At 44.5% G+C, this 14,802-nt stretch overlaps 1 protein-coding gene across 5 annotated transcripts in view; it reads right to left on the bottom strand.

Moving 5' to 3' along the window:
* HIVEP3 (HIVEP zinc finger 3) overlaps positions 1-14,802 on the bottom strand; it is a 261,957-nt gene that overhangs the window by 156,708 nt on the left and 90,447 nt on the right. The gene's annotated exons all lie outside the window — the stretch shown is intronic.

Below are 14,802 nucleotides of genomic sequence, written 5' to 3'. Positions count from 1 at the left end.
AACCGTTGTGCCCACCCTCATCTGCCTGACCTGGGTCACTCCAGGCTCAGGGGGTCACGCTTCAGGGCAGCCAGCTCTTCCCTGCTCCGTGCTGGTTTTCTGACACCTTGAGACATGGAAGTTAGAAAGAAGGAGTCACTGTGCCACACTACAACCCCCACTGCTCTGGTTGATGCTGGACTTGAAGCACTCACAACAACTGCTTTGCATACCTCCCTCCAAGCCATGTCACCAAGGCAGATTTCCCAACAGACTCATTCCTCAGGCAGGAAAATAAGCTCTTGCCATACTTTCTACCTTTTGCTCCTACCTGAACTTCAGAGCTCCTGATGAGAGCCAGAAATCGTGAATGGTATCAACCATAAATCATCATACTTCCATCGCAGCTCTGTGGGAGCATGTTGGACATGCTTCCCGCACCAGTATTTCTCAGGACCTGGATCAATTCCCCCCATCGTCCTCAGACCTCAGTCTAGAAGGAAAGGGTAAGCACAGAAAAGCAAACAATGTTTGCTCTTTTTTGGAAATCTGATGTTTAGGCATCTTCCCTACCAAAATCTGTTCTGCATACACACAGGTTCACCACATTGGTCTGCTACCATGCCTTTGGACACGTCAGATTTAGAAGGATAAGAGGCAGAGCCACCCCAAGGTGTGGAAGGGACACAGGTCATTTCCTCCCATACTGGAAATCTCAGGCTTACCCAGATACCATTTCATCCCCAAACGTGAGGCTTTACCCAAGCATGTCAAGATTTTTTACGTGGGCAATTTGCCACTACAGACAGCAGGCAGTGAAAGAATATTAAACTATGTACAGAGGAAAATACAATGGTCTGCTTCAGAGAGCAGCCTGGCCCTTGAGAGTCAGGACACTAACAAGGAATTTAAACGCTTCCTCTTGAACGGAGTGCATGCTGTTATAAGAGGACAGCCATGTGTCACTCTGGGTACTGACCCCCTCTTAATTATACCTGCTGCATGAGACAGGTAATAAAGTAAAAGGGACAGAGAGGCAGCTCATAAACCCCTTCCTTTATCAGTACAGGTGCCACATGTGAAGCGTCCTGAAAGAAAAAGCAGAGAGCTGAGACGCTGTGTGCAGTACATAATTTGCTCCGATGAACACCCCGCTCATCTGCGAGGAAACTTGGACTTTCCCTCGGAAACGCACGCCGAGCACACGCTGCCAGCAGCGCTTCCTGCCCAGCCTGCGCGAGAAGCCCAACAAGCCGCCCTCAGCAACGCAGCGGTGCCCCCGCCACGTGCAACCCGGGTTTGTATTTCTTCCAAAAACTAAACACAAAGAAGGACAGACAGGCTTCCATCTGACTTTTATCAAAGCCTGGATGAAGGAAGACTTTCAACGCTGCCTTCCAAGCAGCCCTTTGTAGGGATGGGAGGATGGGTAAAAATAACTTGTAATTAGAGTCTAATGAATCAGCACCAGTTGTCTAGCCAACAGTGCATCAGCTCCCATGTGCTAGTTAATCGCCTGATATTCTTTTCATCATGCAAGAGCAGCACACTGGAGAATTCATGCGCGCTGCCCCCACAAATGTTTTTCCTTACACTTGCAGTGCAGGCTCAAACTCCGTTTCACCCCGGAGAGAAACAGGACATGACTTTACCAGACGAGGAAGTCCAAGAAACCAGCAAACTCGCCCAGCTTTTGGGGCTGATGCACCTGGAAGAGCATGAAAGCAGCTGCAGCTCACCCTGTTTTACCCATTTGTGGGGTTTTGCTGCAGCCAAGAATCGAGCTTCGTAAGCAAGGCCAAGCGTTCTCTGTGGCACAGCAGGAATAAATTCAAACCACCCCAAAATTCCTTGGCAGCAAGCCCCAGGCTTCACGGCTGCATTAATTCAGCGCGCTTCCATCAAATGCTTCTCATTCCCACCCCACCTCCCAGCGTACGCGCAGGACTTGGTCCCGTTGTGTTACGGGACGCGGTTCTGCGGGAAAGGAAAGTGCCGCGGCATGCTCCGCGGCGGGGGAAATAATGAAACGCCCGGGCTCTGCTTTTGAAGCTTGCATCAGCTCAGAAGAACATTTTGACTCAACAACGTGTCTGCCGGCTCCAGCGGCAGGGACAGATGCTGCCGCTCAGCAGAAGTGACATGCAGATGAGACGTTTTTATCCAGCAGATAAAATAATGAGTGCTCCATGATGTGAGAATAAAATCCCTTTGCTGAGGGCTGCCGAGCAAATTTGCAAAGTTTGCAAGGAGAAAAAGATTTTTTTTTATTCTAACTGCATACTCCTGAGATATGAAAATTAAGCTTGATTTTTTTTTTCTTCTTGCATCTTAATAAAGCTCATATTAAAGACCATTTCTAAATCCTTCATTTAGCTTGTGGTTTCAACTAGGCAGAGGAGAAAAATGATTTTCAGCTTAGAGAACAATCAAAAATAAAATCAAGTTCAGGTTTAGTCAGGAAGGGTTGTCAAAAACATTGCTTACTTTGCTTCTACGTTGCTTTACAAACATAAAGGGTATAAAATATCAGAAGCTGCAGTTGCTGGAGACGAGTGTGGAGCTGCTGAGCTCTAGATTAAGTGTTTTCAGTCCAAAGGGCAGGTCCATGTTCAGCATCACAGAAGACTTTTTCTATGAAACCTTTTTATAGTCTTTTCAACTGAACTGTTATTAACAACATACAAACAACATGTATTCAGTTAAGGCAGGGTGAGAAAAGCTTTTGTTTTCTTTTTTTTAATTTTTATTTATTTATTTATTTTTTGTTCTCTAGAGAACCTGACAAGGGAAAATGTGGTGAATAATTCCTGTAATTCCCCTGTAAAAATATGCAATATGAAAACTGCAAGCACATGCATGCACATACCCCGACGCTGAGCCTGCAGCTGTCATTTGTATGTAATACAGCCAGCGCACCCCAAACACTGCCGAAACTCTCGTTTGCTTTTGCACAAGTCAAATAACTGAAGTTCCAGACATGAAAGAAGTTCCTGCCATGATCGTGGCCAAAACTCATGTTCCTACTTGATTTTAACTCCATCCTTTCAGCGATAGGCATAGGGTAGGCGATTGTCAGGGATGACTTTGGTATGACCTTTAATACTGGGAAGAGGGAGATGAAACCCCAAGGGATTTCACAGAGGATACTGAAAGACCTTATCCCATTGCACAGGACAGAAAGCTGCTTCAACAATACTGAAAGGTTCCCGCAGATTTTGGTGGAAATCTGAGGGTTTGGTAGGTTTATTTTCCACTCTGAGAGCTCAGGCTAATGATTTCCCTTACTGTACTTAACTCTCATGAGCTCCAGCATCATTTTTCTGAACACATTATCGTCTATATCAGATAAATGGCTGAGATAATAGCTGTCTACTGCAGCATATTACTCAATGCAGTCTGACTGGGCACACAACATTCACAGTAATGATTTTTTGTTTTTGTTTTTGCTTGTTTTTGTTTGTTTTTATTTGTTTTTTGTTTTTTGTTTTGGTCTGGTTGGTAAAGGTATGCAAAAAAGGACCCCACAGACAACTTTACATGTGTATTACCCATTACTTATATTGTTACAAAGCTCATGGTAAATAAAAAGAAGGAAGCGTAAAATAAGCATTAGGGTTGGTTTCTCTGTTTCAAGCTTGTGATTTTTGGCTAAATTCCCTGCCTTTCTTTTAGAGCAAAGACCAGGTCAGAGGACGACATCCCAAAGGAGCAAAGCATTTTCCTTTTCTCTTCTCTCTCTTTTGGCCCTCCATTGTTCTGCTGCTAGAAGACCACGAGCTATTTCCATGGGGAAAAAAAAAAAAAAAAAAAAAAAGAGGCTGGATGCAGTACAGTGCTGCCATTTATCCCACAGAAAACGAGAAAACAGCACTGGTGGCAGGTAAGAGAATAAGAAACTTCAGGAGATGCTGCAAGGAAGGACCAAAGCCACGTATGGCCATGGGCTCAGAGCAGCACCCAGGTTGCAAGCTTTATCCCAAAGGTCCCAGACAAGACATGGAAGAAATCCCAGGTTTGGCTGGGTTTTAAAACAGATCTGAACTCTTCCATGTTCTCCTCCACAAAATCTGAGCATGACTTCCAGCAAGAGCAACACGTCTGATGGGCTCTGCTGGCTTTTGCAATGGCATCTGTTTTGGAGATGTAGCACCCAGAGGCTAGGAACCAGGCTGCTCACCTCTGTCTTGCCCATGTCTGTGCAACGCACACCCATATATGACAGCTGCTGGCACAGGGAAAAGAGAGGCACGTTGGTATGCAGGGCTGGACAACTCACGTACAAGGTATAGGGGCATTTGTCTGCTTGGACTACTTCATTCCCTTCTTAGGAGGGAAGGTGTGGTATCTGCTCAAAGCATGTGCCACTGGTCATTAAATTTCATGTAGCTAAGTAAAAATGTTAGTAAATACAGGTAAATATGATTATTTTTCTTATTATTATTTTTTAGAAGCTTTCCTTCACAAATCTCCGGCAAGCCATGACTAACTTCACATGTGCACATTTCTCAGAATCTCAGAAATTTCCAAACCACCACAGTCTTTATCACAGACCACAATATCCCAGACTAGAAGTGGCCCAAGACAAAAACAAAACCAGGTAAACGCGTAGATGAAAAGCTACCTCTCCTCCACCCCTTGGCTAAACACGCTCTGCCATCTCTCTTTGCACTTGAGCACTGCAACTTTCAGCAGCAGCACAGCCAACGTCAGCACAAGGTCAGACACGAACATCACGGGCCGAACTCGCATGACCGATCAAACCCTCGACTCTAGAAGTAGCTGAGAGACCAACAGGCTAAAAATCCAGGCTTAGGATTTGATGCACAGAGCCTAAGGCCAAATAAAAGCAGCTGTTGAGAAATCTTGAGAAAAACAGAAAATGTGAGTATGGTGAGCCCAGTTTCAGGCCAAGTTGTGACATCACGTCTCACAGGTCTCCTCATGGAATAAGATGTTCCTTTGCTGGACTAAGAATAAGAAATTTTAGCCCTGAACAGAGGAGACATCATGTGGGAAAACACTTGTAATGCCTTTTATGAAGGTTACACATGGCATGCCTACATCATCCCCTTCAAGTGGGCTCTGTGCCTGCATGAATGCATCCCCACGTGTTGAGGGACACAAAGACAGAGCTGTTAGAGCACCTAAAGGAGAAGATTTTAAAAAAAAGACCACAGAGAAAGCGGACAGTATTTGGCCTCCAAGGAGTAAAGCTCACAAGGGGTAACTTCCACCTGGGCTCTTCCCAAAATAAATGTGGAAGAGCAGATGCGGGAAGGTCACCCATCCTACAAGAAGGATGGTGAGTTATCCCAGCCGAAGGGAAAGGCAAGGAGACAGGGTGGAGGTGGGATGTCTGCAGGCCAAGAGAGGGGTACAGCTGGGCTGACCATTTGTGTTGCTTGCACCACACTGGAAACATTTTGCACCTTGAAGGAATGAGCTGATCTTCTTTGATCTGAGCACCACTTTCCACAGCTCCTGTCCCAGTGCCCCAGCCCAGCCTGCACGTGCTGGATCTGTCCCCAGCTGCCCTGGGGCACTGTGACCCCATTAGCAGCGTACGAGTAGGGAGGTGAAGAAATGCCACCCTGGACGCGGTAAAAACTTGGCATTGGGCAGGGACCACCTGGAAAAACCCAGGGAGAGATCTCAGGCACAGCAAGACATGAGAGGACTGCTGTGAATCACTAATCCAACACAAATTTTATCATTTCCTGGAGTATACCCACAAGTCTGGAATTTTATGTGCGTGTGTGTTCATGGATATGACAGAGAGAGAAACCGGAGGAAAGCATATGATGATCATAATAGCAGCATCTTTCTCTCTGCATTTATTAAAGTAACATAAGGCCAAGATCCCGCTTCCTTCAAGAGTTTTGACAGCGCCTTAGTCACCATTAAGATATTGATGTAGCATTATTTTCTCTCTAAGCCCCCTAATTTGCTCTCAATTCATTGTTCATGGGATTAAGCCCATTTTTTTTAATGAAAACACAAGAAAAGCTCAGTGACAGGAGGATGAAGGAAGTCTGTGCTATTCACCAGCCACCCAGCCACCCACATGCTATCTTAATTCATCAGCAGACAAAGCCAGCTCTTTGTCTTTGCAGCTCCCTCTATGCCATTCATTCACGGTGAGATATCGCTCCCAGTAATCAGAGCCTGCCTATACAGGGGGGAGAAAAAGAGACAAAAAACATCTAATCAGGCCTTAGACTTAGCCCCATTGTCACAAAGACAGCTCCTTTTTTAAAAACAATGTATATATAGCAATAGATCTCTATTAAGCCCTCTTTCCATGCAAAGTTAGATGGTACCTTATGTAACAGGCAGGCAGACTGCAAGCATTTTCTGCACTTACAAGACTTTTTGCCACTAAATCAGCTGAGCATCAGGGAAATAATAATATTAAGTCCCTAAGAATTACTGAAGAAAGGATTCCCATAGTTTAAGGTTGCTTTAACCTTTGCGTCTTCAAATACTTTGCTCTTCTGTGCTTAATGAACTACATATGTGATTTGCAACTGTTAAGGGGTTAATCTCTAACCATTGTTTTAATTGGATCAACAATTGGCCTTCCGCCATTTCCTTTGGAAAATTATTCCACGATCTAATAGAAATCAGTGCCAGAAAGTATTTTCCTGAGATATGTGCCAGAGGAAACACTATGGGAATAGATAACGACCCAAGTTTCACAAGGATCAAATATTGCAATTATTATCATCAGCAGCCAGAGTCATGACAGCTACAACTGCATGTGGTCACACTTCCAAAGCTGCAGCATCCTGGGAATGAGAAGCTAGTGGAAAATCTTACTTTAAAACCTGAAGCTTGTACAAAGGAAGAAAAAGAGAAAATAAAAAAGCAATACCTAATTCTGCATTGCGCCATAATGCTTAGCAGAAGTACAGACAAAGGCAATATCCAGATCCCAGTTGCCTATATATTTTCTTAGCGAACAAGGTTAAAAGTGGCTGAGCAGCTAAGGAAACTCTCTCTCCTTTTCTTCAATAGTAGCCATTATATTTTGCATTGTTCCATGTACATCAGCTCAAATCTATACCAAACTAGTAAGAAGAGCACTTTTTGTTTCCACGTTTTGCTTTTTGTAGCACTTTCTAAATGATTAAAAAAAAAAAATCCTATCAGAATGAAGTATCTTGTGTAACTTTAACTGTAACAGAAGTGTCACTCCTTCAGATCAAGGAAATCAAGTTTTCATATGCCTGCAGGCATAGCCCCAGCACCACACACTTGTGCAACTTACCCAGTGCCTCCGTATGGCTGAACACGTGCTGTGTTTCACAGTCAGCTCGTGTGCTGGTGGCAGCAACTTTTCTCAGAAAACGATATTCTTCTGGCTAAATTTTAGTGACCTTATATTTAGCCCATAGGCATTAGGAGGGGGAATGCTATCAGCAGTGAAAATGCCTTTGAGACATGCTTTTGCATGATTTTTTTTTTAACACTTACCATACAGACATTGGTTTTTATATTCTGAATGGTAACTTGTATAATGGTCTCCTAGTTGCCATCTCTGTAAACTGGGCTATGAATACATACCCATAAATGCATACATAAATAGGACATCTAGTTTTTCATTTTGTACCATGTATGTTTGTTTATGTCAGTCACACAAGCAAGGGTTCACCAACATGAGCAACAAGATCCTAAATGTGTTGTACATGTTTTGCTTCTAAAAATCTAACGCTGACACACATATACAAGTGGACAATTTCTGGCGCTGTGTACGTGGCTGGACTGCAAGCAGTACTTGTACTGGGGAAGGAGGAACATTTTGAGACATCTTTACAAAGCCAGTATCAATGACATGCAACCTGCAAAACATCTCTAGGAACTGAGGCAGATGACTTCTGAATTTTAAGGGAGAAAGTTAGCTGCCCTGGGAAAACCAGGGCTTCTAAAACACCTTCTGAGAAAGTCCCTTTGGTATTTCCCACCTGCTCTAGCCTTTCTGCCGTGGACCTGGCAAGACCAAGACCATGCTCAAGGACATCCTGAGCAAGTATATGGTGAGACAGCACCATGTACCTGAAAAAGGCAGAAAGAGGAATGGCCAAGCCCCTTCCCATGAGAAGCAATAAATGGAATTCTTTTCCTCTATGACCCATAGGATAGATTTTGACAAAAACAAAACAAACAAACAAACAAAAAAACTCCCATTAGCTCTTTGGCTCTTTGGAGAACTCGAAGAACTTTAACCACAGCTTCTGCCCTCCTTCCAAGCCCCAGCTGACTGCAGGCTGGCCTGTTCACTCTGTTTAGCCAAGTGGCTTCGTGCAAATCCAAGACCCTTGAGTAACCCCTGTGGAATCATTTTCTTCTTCTGCAGATGGAAATTCAATTTAAGACTTTAGGGACAGGTCACTTACACATGTTTCAAGTCAGAGGAATAAACGGATGAAGCAAGGGCTGATAAAGAATGCCCTTAATTAGCTCCTCCAGCCTTGGTTTGTTTGTCTTCTTGCTTCACCAAGGGCTGAAACTCTCTGTTGGCACTTTTGAGACATCCTCGTCTACAGGCAGAAAGGCTAATTATTAATTAAAGGATAGCAGTACTAAGTGATGCCAGTGTACTTCCTTCTGTCATACAGCTGCTCTTATTTGCAGTATCCCGTGTCTATAATTAACACCATCCCAACGCTCTGCTCTCCGCATCAATAAAACAGAGGTGGTGGGGATGGTGCTGAGTCCTCCACATCGTCGGCCGCACACTGGTACCTTGAAATTCCCTTCCCAGAAGGATGCCTGAACTCAGCAATGGTAGAAAAGCCCTCAGCCGCTTCAGTAATGAAAAGATTACAAGCTTGAATACACTTACATATGTTTGTCTCGGAGTATAAGCAAACAGCAAAATTCTCTCTGCTAAGAGCAGCTGTCAGGATCCGCGCTGCTGGATCAGGCCAGCCAGCGGTAACAGCATCTATCGGGTGTCAGTGCCCAGTCCATCCCCTCTGTGTGTTCCTGACATTTCTCAGCAGTTCCTGGTAAGGGCAGTGTCACTGTGCCCATTTTCCAGGCAGGAAAGAGGAAGCATAAAGCAGATGAGCGACTTGAGTCAAACCATGAAAAGCTGGTTATAACCAAACCCCAAACCAAGCCTGTTTTTTAATCAATGGCTAACTATGCACATCAGTATACTTTATAAAATTTCTCTTCAGTCTCTCTCTTCTCTTCAGTCTTCCATATATCTAAACCAGATACATGACATCTATCTTTAGCAAGTTTATGTTTATCTGTGGAAATCTTGGTTCCATTTCCGAGGGACTGTTTCACAATTACTCAGTGCCTGTGGCTATCTCCTGCTCACGTGCAGCTCCTTCAAAGGGCAAACAAAAAACAGCTCTGAGGGTACCAAAAGAGCCTCGACTTTGCAGAACACTGGAAAGGGTGGGAATTGTTGGGTCCAAGTTGTTTTTTTTTTTTTTTTTTTTCCTGCAAGATGTTGCAGCTGTGGAACCACTGTACCTCTGGTTTACGGAAGAGTCAAAAAAAAAAAAAAAAAAAAAAAAAAGAGAAATATTTGCAGATAAATCACCTCACCCTGAAAATCACTGAGAATAAGTCTAGAAAAGTATTTTTGCAGGGAGGAGGGGCTAGAGGTGGTATGGGAAGGCAGCAGGGAGGAGAGGAGAGCCTCTGTAGCTCTGCTGTTTCAGAAGGATGGTGGGGAGGGGAAGAAAGGAACCACCAGGCTATGAAAAAGGAGGGTTGTCAAACCCGGGACAAGACTAACTCTGTATATTAATGCCAGTGGGATTGGAAAGGAAATAGCTCCCTGGCTTTTCCAGCTGTGGGAGCTCGCGGCAGCAGCTACAGCCCAGGCAGAGGCACGGCAGACACACGCTGTGCCCCGGTGACTGAGCCTCCCGCCTCGGGAGGCACAGCTGCTGCCAAAACCTGGCTTCAGTCGGGATGGAGAGGGTTAAAGACAGAAAGGTGGAGAGCAACATGTCACGACAGGGAGGCGCAGGCATCAGAGCCTGCACAACAGCAAACTACAGGGAGCTTTCTATCGAGCAGGTTGCTTGGTCCCTCCAGCAAACCACAGGGACAAAGGCCTCTTTAAAACTCATTTTGGGGTATGGGCAAGGTATGCAAAGCCTTCCAGCTTCCAGATTCCTGCATCAGGCTCAGCTGTGAAGCAAGGCACAAGTGTTGCAGCACTCTTCTCTCATTTGAGCCAGAAAAAAAGCCCAAATAAACAATAATGACACCTCAGTGCTACACAAGTGCCATAAATGCCCAGGGAAGGTGAAAATCTTTGTAGGGTGGGTGCAGCCAGCCCTCCCTGAGCAGTGTAGACACAGGCCAGTCTGCTGGGGTGACCTGGGCTTCTTCTCCAGGGCAGTCCACAAGGATGGACCAGCCAAAGCCACATTAGGCTCCTTTGAAATTCTGTAACTCTGGTTAAAGCCCCATTTGCTTGGGGCCCATATGCTTGCATATCTATTCAACCACATTTCATTCCCTGATTGAGAAAATCACAGCCTAACAGAAATGGAAAGATGGGAAAATTCACACAGCTCGCTCCACAGTGATGGGAGGCAGTACGTAATCGCTCGTGTCTTTCCCAAAGCAAGGCTTCAAAACCAGCCAATCCAAACTGCAAAGCAGTTCAGGATCTGAAAGTCACAACAGGCTCTTTGTAGCCCTCTCTTACCACCGCAGTGAAAACACCCAGCATCTCCTGATCAACCCTGATTTCCTTAAAATTTGCATGTATGCCTCTATGCACCCTGCACCCACCCTCACCCATGTAACACAGAGCTGCGTGAAATGATCCAAGTGAGAAACGCCATTTACTCTTCCCCAGATGACCCAAAGCATAGGGTCAAACTCTAAAACCTCTATTCTGTATGGAGAAGCAGATATGAAGTCTTGTTTCCTATAGATTTGCCTCCTGTGCTCCCTCCTCCCTAGCACGCCTCCTCCAAATCCGTTTTGTTTCAGTGGTGATGGAAGCAGAGCTGGCCTCAGCATGCAGCGATCCAACACCACACAGCACCTCTGCTGCCCTGAGAGACCACTGCAGTAGATGGAGCCCAAAGTAAAGGACCAAATGAACTCGAAGATATTTTAGAGGGATAGCCCATAGACTAAGGGAATGATATCTGTGTGCGTATATTAAAGAACAGGTAGGGTGGTGGTGATTAACGAGGACGTATTGGGAAGTGCGGGACCTGAGCATGACATAGATGGTATGGAATAAGAGGTGGATATTGTCCTGGTTTCAGCTGGGATAGAGTTAATCTTCCTAGCAGCTGGCGTGGTGCTCTGTTTTGGATTTAGGAGAAAAATAATGCTGATAGCACGTTGATAACAGTTGTTGCAGAGCAGTGCTTACACCAAACCAAGCGTTTTTCAGCTTCTCATTCTGCCCTGCTAGCTGGGAGGCTGGAGGTGCACCAGGAGCTGGGAGGGGACAGAACCAGCACAGGTGATCCCACCTGGCCAGAGGGATATCCCATGCCATGTGGTGTCATTTCAGACAATAAAACTGGGGTGTTGGACAGGGGGGAGGCTGCTGAGCATCGGTCAGCGGGTGGTGAGCAATTGCATTGTGCATCACCTGCTTTGTGGATTCTCTCCCCCCCTTCCTTTCCTACTAAACTTTCTCTCAACCCACAAGTTTAACTCTTTTCTTCCCAATTCTCTCCCCCACCCCACTGGGGGGGAGCGAGCAGCTGGGTGGCGCTGAGCTGCCTGCAGGGTTAAACCACAGCAGCCAACAAGGCCGTAGCAGAGTGTGACCAGCTCGGAGCCACGCATCCCAAATGGGCCACCACCAAGGACTCACTTGTGACCACAAGGCCATTGCTTGCTGCAGTGATCAAGAAGCTGAGCTATAAATGTCCTCTCATCGGTGGCTGCATCCGTTTGGGTCTCTCTGCTCTATCCTGGCACCAGTTTTCACAGAACTCGCAAGAACTCATTATCTTTGAGATTCTCTCTCTGCCAAATGCAGTTGAAATTGCAGAAGATATTAAGGAAAGACTGACAGACAGCATGACTGCCAAAGCCTCCTCAAGAAACTAAGCTAAAATGTGCAAAAACGTCTCGCTGGTGCTTAGGTGGATGTGTGAGATTTGGGATAGGCACAAGAAACAGGTTTCTTGCATAAGCTAGGAACAGTAACGTACTCAACTTGCTGGGTATGGCTGCACTTTAGAGCCCGATTTTCAAATTTTTTCCAATCATTTATTCAAGTTATTTCCATAAGGAGCACCCTCAGCACTAACAGTACTCACGGGCAGGGCTCAGCTCCGACAAATCTGACTTCCTTGGCCCTTGCTGCTTGGTGCTTCCAGCCAGCCCTTTCCAACCCTCCCACCAAGGCACACTGAAGATGTAAACGCTCGTCAAGGTGCATCCCATGGTCTGCAACAGTGATGTGAGAGCCAAAAGCAAGGCCAGTGCCCCATTTCTCAAGGTGTACTCAATGCACTGGGCATAGGCCCCCAGGGAAGCGAAGGCAGGAGGGAGGTAGGGGAAATCATTCCCATTTACATGGGGCTGTAGCACTAGTAGGAAATACATACAAAACCAGAAGAGAAGGGAATTTTCAGCCTCGGACACTCAATACACTGAGCAAAATCTATTGCTATGGTGCAAATGTATAACTTGAAGTGGAACTGCAGCAGGAATCAGGCATATTATTAACTCATATTCCATTTAGATTACTGTTTAAAAGTATTGTCTCAGTGCAAGCATTGCTAGATGCTGTTCATTTGTTTCTCTCTGAGATCCACAAGAAAAAAGAGATTAGGTAATTGCAATGCAAGCACAAAATACAATCAGTGATTTTATGAAATCTAGCCTGTCCCAAACCACAGTTTTGATATTGTTCATAAACACCATCTGCAGACTTGCTTTATAAACAAACATTACATTTATATTTTGCAAAAATACCATTTCCTAATGAAAAAAGATTTTCTTTTGTTTGAGGAACCAACAAACCCAGAAACATTCTCATTCTTCTGCTTAGCAGCTCATGGTTTCTGCACAAGATTTTTGAGAAACAAATTTAATCAAACACTCATGGAGCGAGAGAAATCACTAGTGGGAGACAAATCCTAAACTGAAAGGTTCACTAAGTCATAAATACTACATAAATACTTAGAAAAGGGTATACAAGTGTCTGTCCCTGATAGAGGAGAAAAAAAAGGTTCCTTCAGAGGCCATAATGACCCACTATCTAACACTATGCCTGGGGTAAGCTGCTGCCAAGCGTTTGGTGTTCAAGTTATGTTCCTAAGCATAAGCACCAACACTCCTACAACACTTTAATGTTGGCTAACATTTAGCTAATCTTAGCTAAAGTATTGTGAGCCCATTTCACTAAAATCTCATGCCTAGGTCACTGAGCAGCCATTCAGTAAACAGCATTGTGCCAGTTACATTTTTTAAAATTGCTTTTTCAGACTCAAAGGCTTTGTCTCTGTTCCTGTACTGCTGCAAAACCTCAATAGGAAACTTGAGTTGGTCTTTTCTTTACCACTTGTTGCTTAATATATCTTACCAAATCACCTTTTTTCTTTCCCCTTTTGTTAAAACACTTTTAGTCTTTCTTCTGTGGTAAATCACTCTTTTTTTAGCATCTTAGCCCTCCCATCTGCCATTGACAGAAACACTTTGAGACAGCGTTCATGGCAGTAAGCTCAGAGAGAACACGGACATATTTCTCCAACGCTTAGACAATACTGATTATTTCCATCCTACATTTTGCACACTGAGTATTTTCTTTGCTTTCTTCAGCAATGAGCAGAACTCAAGGCTGACTAGTCCAAATGGTGTTTTAGTTTCCTCTGCAAGGGTCTGAGCCATTGTGAACCCTGCCCAGATGTACACTAATCCAGCCTGCACTCTTACCCTTGTGCAGAGAGAATTTCAGCTGCTACCTCATCACCTAACAGTATACCTTTAGAAATTACCTCTGTAATTAACCAAATTTCTCTAGCAGTGTCACTCTGGGAGTCCTCATCAAAGATTCTTTTTGGAAGCTGATACAAATTCCATCTACCTGTACAGTGCAGTGACTCTCTTAACATTCTTTTAAAAGGCAGAAAAGCAGCGTGAGTCCTGTACCGGAAGACTTCAGGTCTTGTAGCTCTTTCATCCAGGTTGCTGGATGTTGCCCTTCTGCTGATCTATAATTCTCTGTCATCACCTTGAAGCTCCTGCAGTTACTGCTTGGGCCATACTCCACTTCTGGGGAGAAGCAGATTTCAACAAGCTTGTATATTTTTGCTAGCAGCCTAGCACCCACTTTAAGTGACTTCAAGAGTCACTTATCACCCTGTCCTGCTAATTTCTATTGAAGTTATCGTTTTGCTTAAACATTTCCTCTTCCCATGGTTCACTGACTAACAGTGCCCGCTCTTTATTATTAACAAAGAGAAACCTGGAGGAGTAAGCCTGCCTCCGTAGGGCTGAATAAAACTTAACATTGGTAAAATTTGGAGGGGTTTTCCCACAAATCTTGTCATTTAGTATCCGTTTATTATGACCTACGACATTTCATATCAATACCTGGCTCAGGTGATTCATTAAACAGAGGAACAAACTTTATGAGTTTACACTACAACCCCCAGATCAAGAATTTTGTGGTGAGTTGGCTCCCTCATAACACTTCAACGGAGTGATGTTGTAGATATACCTTGATGCCAGTATAAAATAAGAAATAATTCTTCTGTCATTATCATCAGAAATAACTGGTGTGTCTGCAGCCAGCTTTGTTCCCCGCTATAAACTGTTTTATTTACGGGGTTTTGTGATCATTGCAATATACATGCG

The sequence above is a fragment of the Aythya marila genome, assembly GCF_965140915.1.
Source record: "Aythya marila genome assembly, chromosome: 22".
NCBI classification, from domain to species: domain Eukaryota; kingdom Metazoa; phylum Chordata; class Aves; order Anseriformes; family Anatidae; genus Aythya; species Aythya marila.
This window is presented reverse-complemented; position numbering and strand designations above follow the sequence as displayed.